The sequence below is a fragment of the Podarcis gaigeae genome (genome assembly GCF_964106915.1).
Source record: "Podarcis gaigeae genome assembly, chromosome: 13".
In the NCBI taxonomy this organism is placed as follows: domain Eukaryota; kingdom Metazoa; phylum Chordata; class Lepidosauria; order Squamata; family Lacertidae; genus Podarcis; species Podarcis gaigeae.
Genome location: NC_139689.1, coordinates 47,927,694 through 47,947,399, shown reverse-complemented (window position 1 = coordinate 47,947,399; position 19,706 = coordinate 47,927,694). Strand labels below are relative to the sequence as shown.

The 19,706-nt window shown below is 41.8% G+C and overlaps 1 protein-coding gene and 1 long non-coding RNA gene across 14 annotated transcripts in view; one reads left to right on the top strand and one right to left on the bottom strand.

The window, feature by feature from the left end:
- The window catches only part of SLC20A2 (solute carrier family 20 member 2), an 88,936-nt gene that overhangs the window by 43,589 nt on the left and 25,641 nt on the right, over positions 1-19,706 (bottom strand). For 2 of the 13 annotated variants that reach the window (XM_083709386.1, XM_083709387.1), the window contains exon 1: positions 17,729-18,059. The exons of 8 other annotated variants lie outside the window; for them this stretch is intronic. The gene's annotated coding sequence lies outside the window, so the exon portion shown is untranslated. Of the gene's footprint in view, positions 1-17,569; positions 18,060-19,706 lie in introns of those variants that run through there. 3 more of the 13 variants (XM_083709388.1, XM_083709384.1, XM_083709385.1) reach the window with 3 other exon arrangements.
- On the top strand, positions 8,110-17,777 carry LOC310830295. Its single transcript, XR_014557553.1, has 4 exons — positions 8,110-8,966; positions 9,571-9,647; positions 9,987-10,073; positions 17,688-17,777. It is a non-coding gene; the product is annotated as an uncharacterized lncRNA (long non-coding RNA).

Sequence of the window (19,706 nt, the reverse complement as noted above, 5' to 3'; positions counted from 1 at the left end):
GAGGTTCTGGCTTTCAGCATTCTACCTAGCAACCTAAATTTGGCTACCAGGACCTCGCAACTACATTTACCCTTATCATTGGTGTGAATGTGCCCCCAAGTTCTGACTTTGCCGCAGCACAATCTCCCTTGCTACTTGGTGACCAGCAACATGTGCAATCTTCATGCCAGGCAGGCAATTCACCCTGCTAGTCTGCACGCTCATGCTCAACTACCTATGTTCCTAATGATCAATGCTTTAAAATAAAATAAATGCTTCTCTCGCTCACACACTGAATGATAGAGGCACATTTGACAGAGTCATAAATTAAGCTTTAAGAATTAAGTATAAAATGAAGCATGTTTAGATTATATTGACATTTCGGTTACTTTAAAAGACTGACACCTGGGATCACTAAAATTGGGGGGGGGGGTGTATCCACCCTGGTAGTAAGGATAAAGCTTCCATCTAGGTTTTGTCCTCATTCAGTGGAAATAGTGTCAGCCTGTCCAGTGACAAAAGAGAACTGAAACAGAGTCCCAGCGGCAAGCCTTTGAAAAGCAAAGAAAGCTGATGACGGATGCTGCTGTCCTGAAAAGGCCTGGTGAACTGACCCTGCAGTACAGTGTGCAAGGGAAAGGACAGGATGTTGCTCTGCCACAGGAGCAGCCAATTGAATCCACTGGCAAAGATTAACCAAGAAGGAAATAAGAATACGGCAGAGTAGTATCTTAATTGCAGTACTTGCTGGTGAAAAAATACATGCCTGTTTCAGAGATACTATGCTACGGCATTCTGGACATGCTCCCCTCTTACCATTGTTAAAAATACTGTTAAAGTGTAAAGCAGCCTTTCTCAAACCTGGATCCCCAGATGTTCTTGAACTACAACTCCCATCATCCCTGACCACTGGCCCTGCTGGCTAGGAATGATGGGAGTTGTAGTCCAACAACATCGAGAGACCCAAGGTTGAGAAAGGCTGATGTAAAGGGTGCACAATGAGGTGGCTGACGTGATGCTGTGCCTGTCACATGCCAAGCACCTTCTTTTGCACCCCTCTCCCAAGTACCAAGGGCTTTCCTCAAAAATCATACCGAATTTAACAATGAAGAGAGACTGCCAATCAATATTTGGAGCTGAAGCTGGATGGGTAAGCTATCATCCAGCCCGGGCTTATATCAGCAGCCAATATATACTTCCAAATATAGGAGAACCAACTGTCCTGGATGAGGTGAACTCATCAAGCTAGACATTTGGTAACCAGCTCATACAATTACACACTGTCACAGCAAAGAGCAGAAAGAACTCATATAATAAGCCACACATTTTGCATTCTGTTCTTCTTGATGGGTTGTTTCACATGGAACGTAATGCCCTAGTGAAGGAGTACTAAAATCTTTAAGCTTGTTGTCTAGCTTCCACCATATGCTGGAAATGCAACCCTTTATCCCATGACCTTTAACAGCAATTTTCGTGGAGGCAACCTCTGCTGTGTTGTTTAACCTACACTGTGCTTCTTTTCTCTTGGAATTGGTTTAATTGTTCTTGTAATTGTATACACCATTCTAATTGTTTGATTATATTGTTGTAAACTGCCCCTGGGACCTTAACATGAAGGGACAGATAAGAATCTCATAAATAAGTGAGTGAACTATTTGACACTGTGCCAAATCCTTGTGATCATTTATTTTATTTTCAGAGAAAAGGGGCCCCTGGCCGCAATCTCTCTCAGGCCCAGCTAGTCCACAGTGTGACAACCCCTATACTTGCCAACTGCACAAAACTGCTTTTGCTGTAACTGAGTGAAACTGGAGTTTCTTTTAAAAAAAGAATATGGCACAAGTTTGCAACCCCATTAAGGAAGAAAAATAAATGCATCAGAAACAAAGATTAGTACCGTGGCCTTAACAAAGCAAAGGAAATACCCTTCTTCAAAGAATTAATTCAATGTAGAAAGTCTCAAAGTGTTGCGTGCCACATAAGTTCACATACCGGTAAATCTTGGGTCAATGCACTTTATCATACTTATGTCTTCTTCTTTTAATAACCCCTTTTCCACAGCTACTGCTACAGGATTTCGGACAGCTCACAAAATTCATAATAACGCCTTAAACAGCATTCAAATCAGTGCTAAAGACATATGAGCTGTCAGGATAAAGCATACCGCTCAAGATGCAAAACCAAGCTAGCAACAGTCAAAGCAGCAATAAAAACTAGCAGCCTACCAGAAGCATGGGCAAGAATGAAGGACTTTCCCCGTCACCTAAAAGACAGATGCTCCAAATTCATGTGGAAAGCACAGAAAGGGTCCTTCTCTTTGGTAGCAACCTGCCTAATTTGCAAAGCAGGGGACGATCAGAGGAAGCTCTCCAATTAATATTGTACCTAACAGGCAGCTTTTTTTAAAAAAAAAGTGGTTCTTACAATAAATGGTGTGGGATCAGGTAATAGGTCAAACCCTGAACTGTGCCTGAAAACAAGCTAGTCATCAGTGAAAGTATTTTAAGTCCACAGGAGATATACTCACTATTGTGGGTTTGGGCTAACAACCTGACCACCATATTCTGCACCGCTTCAACCTCTCAGAGACAATTTCCACATCAGGCCTCCATATGATGTCTTGCAGTGAGTCATGGAAGCTATGACAAGAACATCACTTCTCAACTGTTCAGATCCTTTGCTGAACCCAGCAATCAAAGAGAGAGAGATAAGAGTTTTACATGCTTCAGCACCTATTGATTCCCTAAAAGCAACCAGCCTTGAAGAAAGATTGGTATGTGGGCAGAGGAAGCAACAAGTTCTAGAGAACCTTCATTCCCCCCCACCCTTTCCCCCTTACCTGGCTCCCCTCCTCCTCCTAGCATTCTTCTCGGGACTTGATCCTTTCTTTTGGAGCTTCAGCAAAGCCCCAACATCTGAAAGCTTGGGTGACTTGGGTTAGAATATGGTGTGACAAAAGTGAGCAAGTAGAGCTTATTCTTCTTGTTTTTCTACACATTGCACCCAAGGTTCCAGCAAATAAGGAAGAAATCCAAATACTGAAGCAAAAATTTTATCCAAAGTTTGAGGTACCTCTAAACAGCAAGTCATTGGAACACAGCTTTGCAGAAATAGGCAACGCTGTTTGCACAATAGTTTTTCAGATAGCAGGGAACAGGATTATGTTAGCAATGTGGCACGTGAACAAGCTAGGCCTCCTTCTGTTTATGCAAGTAAGCCTCCCTCTGCTCATGCAATATAGGTAGCTGCTGTGCTACGTTCAATCAGCAAGCATGAAGCAGCATCACATCACTATAACACAGTTTCACCATGGTTAGACAGGAGGCATCATGGTTAGACAGGGGGCACCAACAACCCAGATGCACAGCATAGCAGAAGAGGACAGATAAGAGAGCATTTTGTGTGGGAGAGGCGAAGAAGTGTCCACAATTCCAGGGAAGAAACTACCATTGTGAGTGTACAGGGTTCCACGTGGAAAAATGAGGGACGCAAGACCCACCACTATACCTACCCCATATCCCTTGGGCCAACACTATTGCTGTAAACCAGGCAGACTGAGCAATATAACCGGGACTAGCCCCAGATGCTACGCACAAAGCACCAGCAAGCATATTTTTTGCATTTAAGCCCTGCCAAAATAGCCTATGGGGCGCCACAGCAGCTTACAAAAATGCAGTTACCATGAAAAACCCCAATTTAAAAAATGAATCAAGTACAAAAACCATCTCCCACTTCTATTAAAACAGAATTATACCTCACCTTCTGAAACCTCATAACTGTAAAGTAAGGGAAAAGATTACCTCCTAAACTTCGAGAGCCAGTGTGGTGTAGTGGTTAAGAGCGGTAGTCTCCTAATCTGGGGAACCGGGTTCGTGTCTCCGCTCCTCCACATGCAGCTGCTGGGTGACCTTGGGCCAGTCACACTTCTCTGAAGTCTCTCAGCCCCACTCACCTCACAGAGTGTTTGTTGTGGGGGAGGAAGGGAAAGGAGAATGTTAGCCGCTTTGAGACTCCTTAAAGGGAGTGAAAGGCGGGATATCAAATCCAAACTCTTCTTCTTCTTCTTCCTTGGTGAGGGTCATCTAAAGAAAAGCACCATCAATGGAAATGCCCTGTTCCTATCAGTCTAGCCTCCAGTTATGAAGGAGATGGGCTACTGGAACACATGCCAAATTTCTGGATCCATTTCAGGGTGGATTTGATTTAAATCATGATTTAAATCACTAGTCAGCAATACTTGATTTAAATCATTTTTTATAGAAAGACTCATTCTTGCTGGTATAATCTTAATATTTACAGCTGGGAAGAAGGGCCTGGAACCAGTGAACTCTTTTTAGTTAACTGGCAAGGACTTACAGATCCCAGTTACTATTTCCCCCACTACCCCTTTGGATTTGCTTCTACATTCAGGTGCCTATTCTGTACAGTTAAGTGTTAGTGCACTTATTGGAACCCAGTGGGATTGGGAAAAGGGTTGACAGCCCTGAAGTGCCTTCAGCACTTGTCTCAAGTTTGAGTTGCACAGACATGCAACTGACTTGCACAATTATTACACAAAGATCCCAAGACTTGTGGAGTATTCTGCTCACAAGGTTGCACTTTCATTTTTACTGCTTCACACTTGGCTAGTAGGAGATTGTCAGAGGTGATTGTTTGGCTGTTTGGTGGCTGCGGCAAGAGCTGCTGTCAATTGGCTGTTGTTGCGACTACTGGCGGCTTCTGTGACGTGTGCTACTGTCAGTGTTGGCCAGGTGAGTGAGTGATTTCCTCCCCCCCCCAAAAAAAAAAAAGCTCAACAACTCTGGGCAATCCCCCCCCCCAGTTTCTTAATTTGTAGTCCCCAAAAACAGGGGGTGTCTTATACACGGGGGCCTGTTATACACGGAAAAGTACAATAACTTAAATAGAAAACTAACTTAAGAAAGATTTTTTCCTCCAAAAGCATTTTATTTTTAAAAATTTGATTTTTTAAAAAAAAATCATTGATTTTTGTCCATCCTGATCCATTTCAGCTAGGGTTCAAGCTATAGCACTGAGATCACCTTCACCAGGAGAGAGACAGAGGGAGTGATTGCTCTGCTCCTACTTAGGCAACCAGCTTCAGAAGGTGATCGTGGGTGATTTTTGCCTGGTTTTATGGAGCCTTCAGTATGGCATTCCACAAGGTTCAAGTCTTATCCCCCATGCTATTTAAATATACATGAAACTGCTGGGTGAGATCACCCAGACTGTTTGAGTGTGTTGTCATCAGTAAGCTGGTGACACACGGCTCCATTTAAATCTTCAGCAGGTGTAGCAGAGCGCATGCTGAACAGGTGTCTGGTTGTGGCAATGAACTGGATGACAGCCCAAAACTGAGGCTCAATCCAGACAAGACAGATGGTTAGAGAACAGTTCCTTGATCTGGACAGGTGGCATGCAGCCTCTTTAGGGTTGCATTTCCCCTGAAAGATCAGATGCACAGATATACCCTTTGATCCATCACTGTCAATGGAGACACAAGTGGTCTAAACGGCATGGAGCACCTTCCAATAGCTTCAGTTGGTGGTCCAATATGGATGGGCATAGCCTGGCTTCAGAGCTCTATGACCAAGTAGTACTTTTCACCTATAAAGCCTTAGATGACTCAGGACCTCAATACCTTCCCGGCCCTTATATGAGCCTGCCCATGTCCTGAAGTCAGAATGAGGGGCAGGCAGTTGTCTGGAGGGTGATCACAAGGAACCAGCCTCCACCCACAGAATGGTCTCCCCAGGGAAGCTCACTCGGCACCAACATTTTCTTCTCCCAAGTGTTAAACTTTTCTTTGAAGCAGTTGGTGATATCTTTCCATCTCTCAATCTAACTTTGGCCATCTGCTATGGTAATGCCTATGTTAGGGGCTGGAATGATTGTTTTATGATTTGATTACTGTGCTCTGCTTTTTTCCTTTGCTTGTCATGAGTGACATTGCATATTTTACTATATTTGTAAATTGCTCTGAAATGCTTATGTAAAGCAACTAAGAAAGCTTGATGAGGGTGATGCAAAAATCTCCTAGTTAAAATTCCTGGTATCTAAGGTAGAAGCACTGAAACAGACATTAATGCATTGTTGCAACATGTTATATGTGGACGGCTGCCTCTGAAAGTTTGGAAACTTCAGCTGGTGCAAAATTAAGCAGCCAGTTTGCTCACCAGGGCAAGATGGCTTGAACACATAACACTAATCTTGGACCGACTGCAATGACTGCCAATTAGTTTCCAGGCCCAATTCAATATGCTGGTTGTGACCTATAAAGCCTGGAACAGCTCAGAGCCACAACACCTCAAGGAATGCCTTTCCCCATATTAACTGTCCCAGACCCTGTGATAATCATCTGAGGTCCTTCTTTGTGTATCCATGAAAGGTCTGAAGGGCAGCAACACAAGTACGTGTGTTTTCTGCAGTGGATCTCTGTCTGTGGAATGTACTCTCCCCAGGGAGGCTCGCCTGGAGCCTACATTACAGATATTTGGGCACCAGACAAAAACATCCCTTTTCTCCCAGACCTTTGGCTAATTAAACAATCTATGGCCTTTTGAACTGTGGGGACGTTATTGTTTTGTTATTATGTTGTATATTTTTGTGTTCATATACTGTAAACCGCCCTGTGATCCTCAAATGAAGGGCAGGTAAAAAGGTAAAAAGGTAAAGGACCCCTAGACGGTTAAGTCCAGTCAAAGGCAACTATGGGGTTGTGGCGCTCATCTCGCTTTCAGGCCGAGGGAGCCAGTGCTTATCCACAGACAGTTTTCCGGGTTATGTGGCCAGCATGACTAAACTGCTACTGGTGCACGGAGGACTGTGACGAGTGCCAGAGTGCATGGAAACGCCGTTCACCTTCCCGTTGCAGTGGTACCTATTTATATCCTCGCACTGGCATGCTTTTGAACTGCTAGGTTGGCAGGAGCTGGGGCCAAGCAATGGGAGCTCACCCTGTTGCGGGGATTCAAACTGCTGACCTTCTGATCAGCAAGCCCAAGAAGCTCAGTGGTTTAGACCACAGCACCATAGAAATTTAATAATAATAATAATCTCTTGTCCTGGAGCACCACTGTCACCCAATGAACAGTACTAAGCTAGCTGGACTCAGAAAAAGACAGCTTCATATGTTCACAAAGAATTTTGAGCAGCTCCTAAGCTGCAACAGAGGAACACCATTTGTACATCAAGGTACACAATGTTTCTAGTATTTTTAAGTGGAAAGGATGGAAAGAGTGGTCGTTAAAATTCATGCCACTGCCTTCTGAATACAACACTAAGCTACCAGACTACTGCATAAGATGAGAAGTGTTCTGTTTTACCTTTACTTCACAAACTTTGCCTCCTTACCCTATTTCTGTGCTGTTTTGTATACATAAGCTAAGTGTTGTGCATAGGTCATGTGCCTCAGATATATTAGATGCTATATGCAGTGTTCGAAAATCCCATTGTTCTAGGTGCATTTTGCGAAAGGGAATTCCATTAACGCGAGCAGTTTCTGAGTTCTGGGCACAGTACTGCGCCTGAGATTTCAGATTAAAACTGCAGAGTGGAAGGAAAGGAGAAGCTTTTTCTGCCTCCCCACTTCCAGCTACTCTTTGAAGACTGGAGAAGAGACCCTCTTAAGAATATTAGGGGGGTGGGCAGGGGAAGGACCAGACCATGTAAAAAATTGAACATAATATTTTAGCTGCAGTTCATTCATTTTCAGCTTTGTATTCTTGTTATAAAAAAGCGTGTCTAGACATTCCATTGTTGCGCCCATAACCTAGGTTTAAGGTGCCATTTGGCTCCTACCTTTCATATCTCAGTTGCTAACACTGGCTATATGGGCAGTCATAATTATTGAAGCATATTATTGATACAGCGATGCATTGGTGTGAGTAACAACAGTCATAAGACAGACTTTTCACTGTTTCTTTCATGTCTGTCATGTACCGTATTTTTCGCGCTATAAGACGCACCAGACCACAAGACGCACCTAGTTTTTGGAGGAGGAAAACAAGAAAAAAAATATTCTGACTCTCAGAAGCCAGAACAGCAAGAGGGATCGCTGCGCAGTGAAAGCAGCAATCCCTCTTGCTGTTCTGGCTTCTGGGATAGCTGTGCAGCCTGCATTCGCTCCATAAGACGCACACACATTTCCCCTTACTTTTTTAGGAGGGAAAAAGTGAGTCTTATAGAGCAAAAAATATGGTATTCAGCTGCTAGGGACAAATTTACCCAGAGTGTTAGAAGATTTGCTAAGTAGTCAGCTGATCTTTACTCAGTAATGCAAGTGCAGGAGACATATGTTCAACCCAATGGAGAGATAGGAAAGAAACACATTCAGTAGGCACAATGGATGCTTGGGTATGGATGACATATTTATAAATGTGTTTATTTAATTTATATCCCACCCCCTTCCTCCAACACCTCTGTGAGGTAAGGATGGACATAGAGAGGGGCTCATTGCCAAGTGTGGATTTGAACCTTGATCTCCCACATCCTAGCCCTAACGTTCCCTAACCACTACTCCATGGTGGTTATATTCTAGAATTCTTATGTCTACACAATGTACTTGGGATTCAGATCAAATGAGAGGATTTAGGCATGTTAAAGTAAGGTTCAACTGGCTTGTTAAGTTACAACACTGTTGCACACACAAGCACTGAAGAAACATCCTTCCTAATGCACAGACTTCACCTCAGGATGACTTAACAAAAAAGAACCGGAATGGGTCAACCAGATGTCACAAAGTCACTTCCCTCAGGATGACACGTCAATCAATCGCTATCACTTCACTACACTGTGGTGTATAGTATTCACTTTGATCTACTGTAATAATCTGCTGGTGGAATTGCCTGTAGTTAACTGTACGTCTCTGCATTGTTTACTGCTCTCAATTCCAGAACACTGATGAACAGAGCACATTCTTTTTCTATTTCCCAGTGAGTAAGATGCCAGTACAGTAAACAACCCCACCTTCTAGGGAAGCATCCACAGTAAGACCCATTTCCATTACCCCAAATCCACTTGCTCAATTCCAATATGGGCCACAAAGATGAACCATGTAATGTAACGAAGAAAAAAAGAGACCAAAGGTATAATGAGTGCTAAGCAACAATTAATATGTATCCTCTGATTAATACAAGAGGTAAACATACTTCAGAGTAACCCAATAAAACCTGTGTCATGATGGCTCAAAAATGAAGTTTTTGCTCTGAGGTCAAAAATCACAGTACAAATGGTCATTTACCTTACGTTACATAAGATCTACCTTTAATAATCCTGAGTTGGATATATTTAGAGAATTCCTGCCAAGATCTGAAATTGCCTACAACAATTTGCAGATAACTACTCAATTAAAACTTTCTCAACCTGCAATGGTATCATCCTGCTTGCTTGATTTTAGAAGATATGTGTTGGGTTAGTCCAGGGGCTAAGGGAACTCCTACTGAGTCAACCTACAAGTACAGTAGCGTATTTATAACCACATACTGCTCTAACAGCATTAACCTCTCAATATCTTTTAAGGGAATCTGGAGTGCCCTTAGGTATACTCTATTACAAAAGACTTTGATTCAATGACTCATATTTTTCCTGTAGTTGCATTGATACGGACATCTGCAATTTATGCAAGTTATCTACTGATGCAACTCTTCTTTACAACTGGCTCAATCACAGTAAGTATGATAATGGCAATCTCTCCCATTTCTCTCAACCCACAACCTTTCCTTCCCTGCAATATTGCTACATAGTCTAGATTTCACTGCTGGGTTCATAGTTTAAAAATTGAGAGCACAATGCTCTTGTCCTTGAACATCAGCTTTTCTATCATCCACAAGAGGAGGAACTGTTCAAGGATTCGGATTAGAATGAATTAAGAGATGTATGACAGAGATAAAGTCACCAACAAGATCAAATCGTAAGCAAATCTGAAGAGGCCAAATGAAACTGGTTCAAGGTAGTTCAAGTGAAACACTTTGCTGTGTTCCTGTTGTCCTTGTAATTGAATTCTATAGGAAAATCATTACTGACAGCAGTATCTACTTGGAGGGCACAGCAGACATCGTTTGCAATGAAAACAATTGAGATGACATCATCTGCAGGTTGGCAAAAGTCTGTGAGAGCCATTTTCCAAAATAGCTGCTGACCTACAGAACTGAGAACCATGGCACCTACATCCATACAACTTATGTCAAATTTATGGTATGTTTCAATAATGCTAACTAATATATTATACTATATCAACAATAGTTAAAATATGTAGAAAGGAATTAGGAATTGAGGTGTGACCCCCAAAATAATCATTAAGCCACCCAAATTACATATCCTCACCTCCAAGAGATAGGAGTGAATTGTGCCTGGTCCAATGCTTTGGGAGCAAAATTCTGCATAGCTCTAGTATGTCAAAAAGAATTAGGAACTGAGGTGTGCACCTCACATAGTCACAGTAAACTTGGGCCTATCACAAATCATACATCCAGGATGAGATGGCATCAATTTAAGACCAACCCAATACTTTCTTTTGAGTGCAAAAGGCTGACAAGTACGTAAATGGGCACACACCAATTAATTACAAAAATATGCACAAACACTCTCCTGGGGGTGTGAATGTATGGTTTGAGGTGGCCCAAGGATTCATGTGGAGGTACACATTCAGTGTTAGAAACTCAGATATTATAAGCTAATCGCCAAATGGCACCGTAAACCTGGGTTATGGTCACCACAAAAAAAATCTAGTTGCCAATTTTTCTCCAGTGGATTTTATTATTGTTGTTGATTTCTGTTCTATGCCAATTAATATTTTAAAGAAAAAACCTCAAAGTGGTTTACAGCACATTAAAACATCAAATAATAAAACAATCCAGAATAAAACACATTTAAGCTTCAAGGAAATTACTTCAGATTCTTCTCTAAGTGACATTTGGCTTGCTGCATATTTATTTACCTACTTTATGTATATAGCTGCCTCATAGCACAAGGACTCTAGAAATCAGGGTTCAAATCCCTGGGAAATCAGGGTTCAAATCCCTACTCAGTCATGAAGTTCACTGGGTGACCTTGAGCTAGTCACAGCCTCTTAATCTACCTCACAGGGTCTCTGTAGGGATTAACTGAGGTGAACCATTTACTCTTTGAATAAAAAGGTGAGATATAAATGCAATAAATAAAAGCTCTTCTGCTTACCTGCTTAAGAAAGCTAGAGGGGCCAGCCAAATACAGACGTCAGCCACCAACCTGGCATTCAGAGATCTCCACGTGGTCGCAATTGGACCTGTGGCAGTCACAAAACATGCCTAGGGCGCACACCCCTGATCCTCCTTTTTAAAAACCTATTTGGCTATTGTTGGCATAAGTTTACACCACTGACAGTGCCTTGCATCCACACAAAGTCCTGGATCATACACAATGCACTTCCATGTCACAGAGATCACTCTCCTGGAGTTGTGAATGGAAGTTAATCTGACATCAATCAATAGTATCAAGGGGAATTTGCCTTAATGGAAAAGCTTATGGAACAAATTATCGTCTTCACTACACAAGTGTGTGCTCACAGTTTCGCTGAAAACTGTTATCCATTCATACCTTACAGCTACAGCTCCCAAGCGAGGACAGTATCTAATAAGTGACCATTTACCTAATGACCAAAAGGCTAGATGGTTTATATTGTTGCAGTGGTTTTAGGAAGCACCACGAGTGCTTTCAAAAAGGCAACAATATAATAAGACCCTGCTAAAAATCAATTTTATTTCATTTTAAATCAAAAACATAAAAGCCATAATTATTTTGTGCTTGGCAGTTATGATTGCTAGAACTTGACATACAATTTGGCAACTACTGGGGGGGGGGGGAGAGACGACCTCCAGGAATTATATTCAAAACAAAGGCAACCAAAAATTCAGAAGAGGCAAAATATTCTACACAAAGAAATATACTGAAACACAAGGTGAGGCTTTGCAGCTAATCAGCATGCATTTGGCAAACAATATCTGGTGTTTGCATTACTGTAACAGATGCCAGCACTGTGATAAGTAGACATATTTTTTCACTTCTATTAGGTTTTCTAACATTTGAGTTTATGGTCAGCCACTAAAGCCACAACACTTCAAAACCAAAGCATTTGAGTTTCCACTTACAGTCTCTTTCTGGGACATTTTAACATTAAAAATGCTACTTTGTCATCACCAAGAACAATTCTCAGTCTATCCCTCAGCTGTGGAATTCTTGGTCTAACCACAGCACCCTTAACACTGTGCAGTCTCTTCCCAAACCACATTTCCATCCTTACTTTCCTCCCAGCCTGCAGTCTATTCATTCAGAGCCCTCTCAGATCTAGTCCTCGCTCTCTTCTATCTGCTCCTCAGAATCTGCAATTTTCACCCACTCACCCAACTTGTGCCTGTTTGCCCTCTCTCATTTGTACTTCTCCACTAACGAAGTATTCACGCCTCTAATCCTCAGCCCTCTTGCCTCTCTTCAGGCCCAGTGTTCCTGCTCTCATGCAGCTGAATGCCTCTGGGAGAGAATCAAACAGCTGAGCAGTTTTGTCCATTTTAAAAGTCATCCTCTCCTTTCTGCTTGCCATATGACTCATCAAGCATACAGTGGTACCTCGGGTTAAGTACTTAATTCGTTCCGGAGGTCTGTTCTTAACCTGAAACTGTTCTTAACCTGAAGCACCACTTTAGCTAATGGGGCCTCCTGCTGCCGCCGCGCCACCGGAGCACGATTTCTGTTCTTATCCAGAAGCAAAGTTCTTAGCCTGAAGCACTATTTCTGGGTTAGCGGAGTGTATAACCTGAAGCGTATGTAACCTGAAGTACCACTGTACTGCTATGATGCACACCAACTCTAGGAGTCTTCAGCACCTCTTCCATCCTTTGAAGTCCTACTAGGACTTCATGCCCTCCCTCCACATTGAAGGGTTTGCCTGATAAAAATAAAATAACCCCCTATCTAACTCTCTTTCCTTTTCTCTTTCCTCCCATCTAGTTCATTATTCCGCTGTTATCTTCCCCTTTGATTCTATCTACCTCCTCCCATTATTCCTCCTCAATCAAATACACTGTGAACTGACCTGAGATCTTCGGATGAAGGGCTGTATACAAATTTAATAAAATAAATAAATATACCACTTTTCTCTGCCTCCCGCCCCATCTCATCAGCACATTCCTTCCCTTCTGCATTTAGACACACTAACACTTTCCACCCTCTCCAAAAAGGACACCCCCTTGACCCAACCTGCCTCTGCAGCTACTGCTCAACTTCTCTTGTGTTCTTTATCTCTAAACTCCTGGGATGCATCACTTACACCTACTGTCAACTCTCTCTACCACAGCTTCTCTTGACCCCATAACATCTGACTTCTGCCCTCAGCATACCAGTAGATCAGCCCTTCACTGATGATCTCCTCACTGGCAACTATCTTTGCAGCCTATGGAACAACTGATGGTTCTCTCTTGCATGACTCACTTCATGCCCTAGGTTTCCATGACTCCCCTCAGCCGCTTCTCTTCCTGTTGACGCAATTGCTCATTCAACTTTTCCACAGGGAAGGGAAGCTCTTCCTTTGCTTTCCCCCTCTCCATCATGGTCTGTTGTGACCTCCGCATATACTCTCCCCTTAGTGACCTCATCTCATACCAAAACTTTCAATATCAACTATATCAAGGGTGGGGAACCTCAGGTGGGAGGGAGCAAATGTGACCCTCCATACTCTCCGTCTGACCATCAGGACTCTACATAGGCCACTCCCCTTTCTCAGTCACACCCATTTTCCCATAACAGCCCTGCTTCGCACACCCCTTAAGTGTTTTTGCCTGGCTGAAATGTGGTCCTTGAATTTTGGCAGTGTTTCTTGGTTGCCCGGATGGTGGGTAGAGACTAACCTATGGTACAATGCTAAAATTTACATTTTTTGGCTTTGGTGCCACCCACCAATGCCATGTGGCTCCTGGAAAGTTGTCCAGATGAGAATGTGGGCCATGGTCTGAAATAAGCACTCCAGCCCTATGTGTTTATGACACCTACCTCCACATCAGAACTCCCTCCTCTATCTCAGAACTCTGCCTACCTGTCTGTTATTTCTGCTTAATATTTAATCACGGTGTCAAACACAGTGAGGGTTGAGAATTAACCTCCGTCGTCTTTCCTCCCAAGACCTCCACTCCTCATTTATTTTCTATAACCACCAACAGCATCACTATCCACTATCATCCCTCTCCTTTGGCATTCACATTCAGCTCAGCACCATAACATGCCACTTTACAACAAAAGCAAAAATAAACCCCTTTCTCTTTGTCCCCCCGATAAAAACTCTAGTTCTCACACTAGTAACTTCTCATCTTGTCTTCCACGGTCACACTTCAGCCTCTTCACTTCTATCCAGAACTTTGCCACCAAAACCATTTAGCTCACTCATTGTTCTGATCACATGATGCGCCTTCAGCAGGTCCATGTCTGCTCCAAACCCAGCATAAACTCCTCATTCTTGGCTTCAAAAACCTCCATAGCTATGCCCCTAATCCCATTCTCTTTGCTCTTGTATCCTAGTCTTTGACTCTGATTTATTACAATAACTAAAAATCATTTTCCCCCATCCCAAAACAATTTCCTTTTCTCCTCCACCTTCACCACCCTCAGCCATCTGAAGGTCTCAAAAAATCCTTAGATGCCTAGTTTCTCCCTTGTTGCCCCTTTTGGCTAGAATGGCTTTCTTGAATATCTAAACAATGCCTTCTGTCTTCTTTCAAACCCATTCTAAGTGCCCACGTTATCCATAAAGTCTTCAGCACATTTACCCTCTCCTCCACCCGATTCCTGCCTGCCAACCTAGCAGTTCGAAAGCACCTCCGGGTGCAAGTAGATAAATAGGGACCGCTTACCAGCGGGAAGGTAAACGGCGTTTCCGTGTGCGGCTCTGGCTCGCCAGTGACCCGGAAGTGTCTCCGGACAGCGCTGGCCCCTGGCCTCTTGAGTGAGATGGGCGCACAACCCCAGAGTCTGTCAAGACTGGCCCGTACGGGCAGGGGTACCTTTACCTTTACCTTTACCACCCGATTCCAAATATTATCTATCACTTCAAATTTCTTACTGAAAGCTTTTCACTCCAGGGATCTCTCTTGCTACTTAAAAATGCACTATGATCGTGCTATAAAATATGTTGTTGTTGTTGTTCCAGGCATATCTTCACAAAAGACAGAAGCCTTGAGAGTAAACTACAATAAATGTCCCAAATTTCTTGACTTTAAATACCAACTTCACATCAACAACATCTCATTAAGACACTACATAAATTATTTGAAAGACTGTGTGAAATATTTTCAGGGGGACTATTCTTCACACTCATACAAAGGCACAAGTGGTATTACCCATGGGACTCAAAATCTCATTGCCTTCTGAATAACAGGGTTCCTCAATAGAGTTTATGAAATAGAAAACTTAATTAGGTTTTATGGAAATACTTTGCAGGTTTTTTTCCAGCCAATATATTGCTCTGCAGGTCAATGAAAAGGGTAGTCTTGGTCTGGTACCGTCATTCCATCCCACCTCCTAGTCCAGATTTAACACCCCCTAGTTTGCAGATTTACCGAACTAAAGAAAGGATGAGTTTCCATCAATTAGCAAGGCTTGCTCTGTATACCGTTCAAACTAATCCGTTTGCTTTCTGTTTGTGTTAGATTAGAAATATTTGGGCAGAGACTAAGCTAATATTTTGTAAAGCGCTCTACTCAAAACACTACTCAAATAAATAATAATCTCCAAAATCAGAAAATATTAAGCAAGTGCCAAGCCTTGATGGTTTTACAAACAGAAGCCAAGTAGAGTAGGCCCTTTATTGTACAGTGAAACGCCCAATCCCAAAAAGCAGATTTGTAGTAGAGACTTGTAAAAACACTTTATACCCTTCTACCCAGCCAAATAGTATATCCAAGGGGAAGGCTATCACAGAAAACAAAGGTGAGGGGTCAAGCAGGACACTTGCAGAGCCAAGTTCAAACTCCAAGGAAACTGCAATTTATTCCCAGCCAACAGCAGAATAGTGTACACAAATGGAAATAAGGAACTTTAAAGGGAATTCTAATGGGTTATCCTTAGATTTCCTCTGTGATGGAATCCAGGGCAAACCCTGCTGACTTACGGAGCTTGTTTACATGTGGCAGATTAATTACTGCCAGTACTTTGCCAGCATTTAAGAAAGACTCAGATGCAACTCAACCCGTACAATATAGGTCAGAAGGCACTTGCCCTGAAAGAACTCTGAACTTTACCCCATGTAAACCTAAGCGGCAACAGATCACTTGGGCGTTTATTATGGACTAGTGACAGAGGAATTATGGACTATTATGGACTAGTGACAGAGGAATATTTGCCAACCAGCAAATATTTGTTTTCCTTAATATGGACCTCACCTTACCCATGGGAATCCATCTAAAATTGGTATGTAGAAACCCATGGAAAAACATTTTTTCTGCTTAAAAGCAAAAGAGGCAAATGTTACAAAATTTGCACACATCCTCCTCTTCAAAATGGAAAGCCCAGCAGGATTGTACTACTAACCACAACCATATAGAGCTTCCTATAAAACAATCAAATTGAGCCACAAAGACAAAGCTTGTTTCTAATTGATAATAACATGGGGTTTGGGGTTTAGTTTACAACAACAGATTATTTCATAGCAACTTGCAAGCAATTCTTTTTGTTTGCTTGGGGGTGTACACACATATACACACACTCCTCTTACATAACATAGTTAATTTACAATACTTAATAAAATATCAAACCTGGCTTGTAACGCCAGGCACAGACCAGTTGGATAAGATGGCTTTTTCCCTCCCACAGGTTAAAGTCATACAAGTATTTAAAATTTAACAGACCCTGTTATGGCAGGCAGGATAATTAAAATAGTTCTAGGCAAATTACATCCCTACATGGTTCTAAAATTACATGCACAAAGCTTGCAATAAGACCAAGGAGGATGAAAGATTTATACTCCAGGAAGGAAATAATGCCTAATAAATATCAGTTATATAAAAGGGTTACTTCACCAACCAATTCCAACTTTCCCTACACATCCTTATATAGCTTGCTTAATTGTAAGCCATCCTGCACGACAAGCACTGGTATGTTGCATTTCAAAAACTCATGCTGGCGTCTGTTACCTTCAGCTACAGAAAGACTATCATTTATTAGGAAAAAACCTGGCAGTAAAAACTATCTTCCCTGAATAAAACCCATTTCATTTACTGTACAAACACATTTACTACACATACTATAGACTATATATTTCAGATACATACTACACATATTTGTATTCTGCTAGAGTAAAGTTTACTTCCAATAATAAGACAGTGATGCTTGAGGTTAAGGTAGTTTTCAACCAAACAGAAGATCCTATCTGCCTCCTTTCAGCTCAATTTATTTCTTGAAAATAGATGCTATAAAGTACTTTTTACAAAGGGGAGAGTACATCCCATCATGAATCAGAAAACTGTCATAGAACGGCCTCTCATTCTTTTCTACTTCCATAGAAGGTGTACGATTTTTAAAAATTCTACAAAAGTTTATCAAGAGGGGGGAAACCCCATTATTAAAAACTTACTCAATGCTTTGAAGCTGTTTCAAAGAGAAGCAAAGTTAATTCTTCAAGTAACTGCCTTGCTAGTCACAAATGCATTCCTTATGTCTAAAATAGATACCCTATCATATTCACACCTCAGGAGCAGAGATCTCAAGCAAAGTGAACTGTTCTACAACTTACAGAGCGAGCTCCAGATAAAACTCCCGAGAGAACTGCAAAACAAGGCAACACTCATAAGCATCAACCAAGAGTTTCTACTCAAGGTGAAAATATGCCTCCTCTTAACAGGACACTCTGTCGAGGGTGGTTACTGAAACACAGGGCAGCGTCATGATTACTTGAGTTAAGCCAATCCAAATGGAGCTCATTTATAGAGAGCTCCTGTCAATCCGCCCCACCTCCTCCCCACAAAGCATGAATACAAAAGGGACAGTTGATTGTGCCTCTCAGTTTAGGGTTTCTTTAAGGGGAAAAAAAAATCAGTTCACACAGACTAGCAATATTTAGCAAGTGTTGTATACCGAAACTACATATGCAGAAAAATAATTCAGTGCTTTAATTGGATTGCACGAAATAAAAGGCTAGGAAAATGCACATTTTTACATTTTGTCTAGACATGTGGTTGCAAACATTACATTAGTATTTAAGTCAGAATTACTCTAATTTAATAAAAGGGAAACGTTTAGAATGCACATGCAAACCAGATTATTTTTTTAAAAACCTGCCTTTGTCTTTGAAGTTATTGCTAAATCACAGTGGTGACAAATCCTAGTGTGATACAATAGACATGAGGCTCTCTGGGTGACCCTGGGACAGTCAATCCCTCAGCCAAACCTACCTCACAGGGTTGCTGTGAGGATAAAATGTGGAAAGGGAGAAATGTATGTGGCACCTTGAGCTCCTTGGAGGAAAAGCGGGGGGAAATGCAATAATAGGTAAATAAAATGAAAGTTACATGAGCTTCATAGCTGTCTCAATGCTTTGGGGCACAAAGGGGAATTCTAGTGAGTGAACACATTTACTCATTTTTAGATTTGGAAATCTAAGTGAGCTGTTTATTAAATAAGAGTATTTTATCCCATTATGATACCATTAAAATGCGCATGACAACTGACATAGTTCAAATTGCAAATGGGGAATATGTAGGCCTAACACACATCATGCCAGTTTAAATCTTGGTTAACCATTTGACGTTCACAAGCAGCATGTGGCCATTTCAAGACAAACTGATTGCTCCTGGGTTAACTTGGCATCATAATCAGGTACATATTAGCAGAGGGGTAACCATGTTAGTCTCTCACAGCAAAAAACAAACAAACCAAGAAATATGCTTGCAGCATAAACTTTCATGGACCAGGGACTACTCAACACAATTAGTGCATCAAAATTGAACTGAATATTTTAGCAAAAAATACTACATTCCTTGACATGCCTTTAACTGCACCACATTCTATACACAGAATTAGGATAATAAATCCAAAGCACGCATACTGCAAGTTGGAGCACACCTATAGCAGAAACAAAAGCAACAAAAAGGCTATTTGTTCTTTTAGTATCCAACCAAAGACACCTTCCTGCATGTGGAAAGTGTTTTCTCTTCTCTAGGATGTTTATATCTCGCTCCAATATATTGCTTAAGAAAACCGAAACCAACATTCATAATTTTTGTGTGTGCATGAGAATTTGTATAGTATTGCTGCTCAGCTCTATAACCGATACAATTATTTTCAGGCAGCAGGCTTCAAGACCTGAGACACACTTGCAACCCTACCCGCAACATAGGATAGGAATCCTCAAACATGTGGCTGTTTTTCCTTTTTTCTTCTCTCTGCCCCAGGACTGTCTGTGACTATTATATCTTCTACAGATTCTTTTACAATTAAATCAGGTTGCAAACTGTCTACGAGTTATCATGCATCAGTATCCTTCCTCTGCACCACCACATGAAATTCTGCAACATATACAGTGGTACCTCTGGTTACATACTTCATTCATTCCAGAGGTCCGTTCTTAACCTGAAACTGTTCTTAACCTGAAGCACCACTTTAGCTAATGGGGCCTCCTGCTGCTGTCGCACCGCCAGAGCACGATTTCTGTTCTCATCCTGAAGCAAAGTTCTTAGCCTGAAGCACTATTTCTGGGTTAGCGGAGTCCGTAA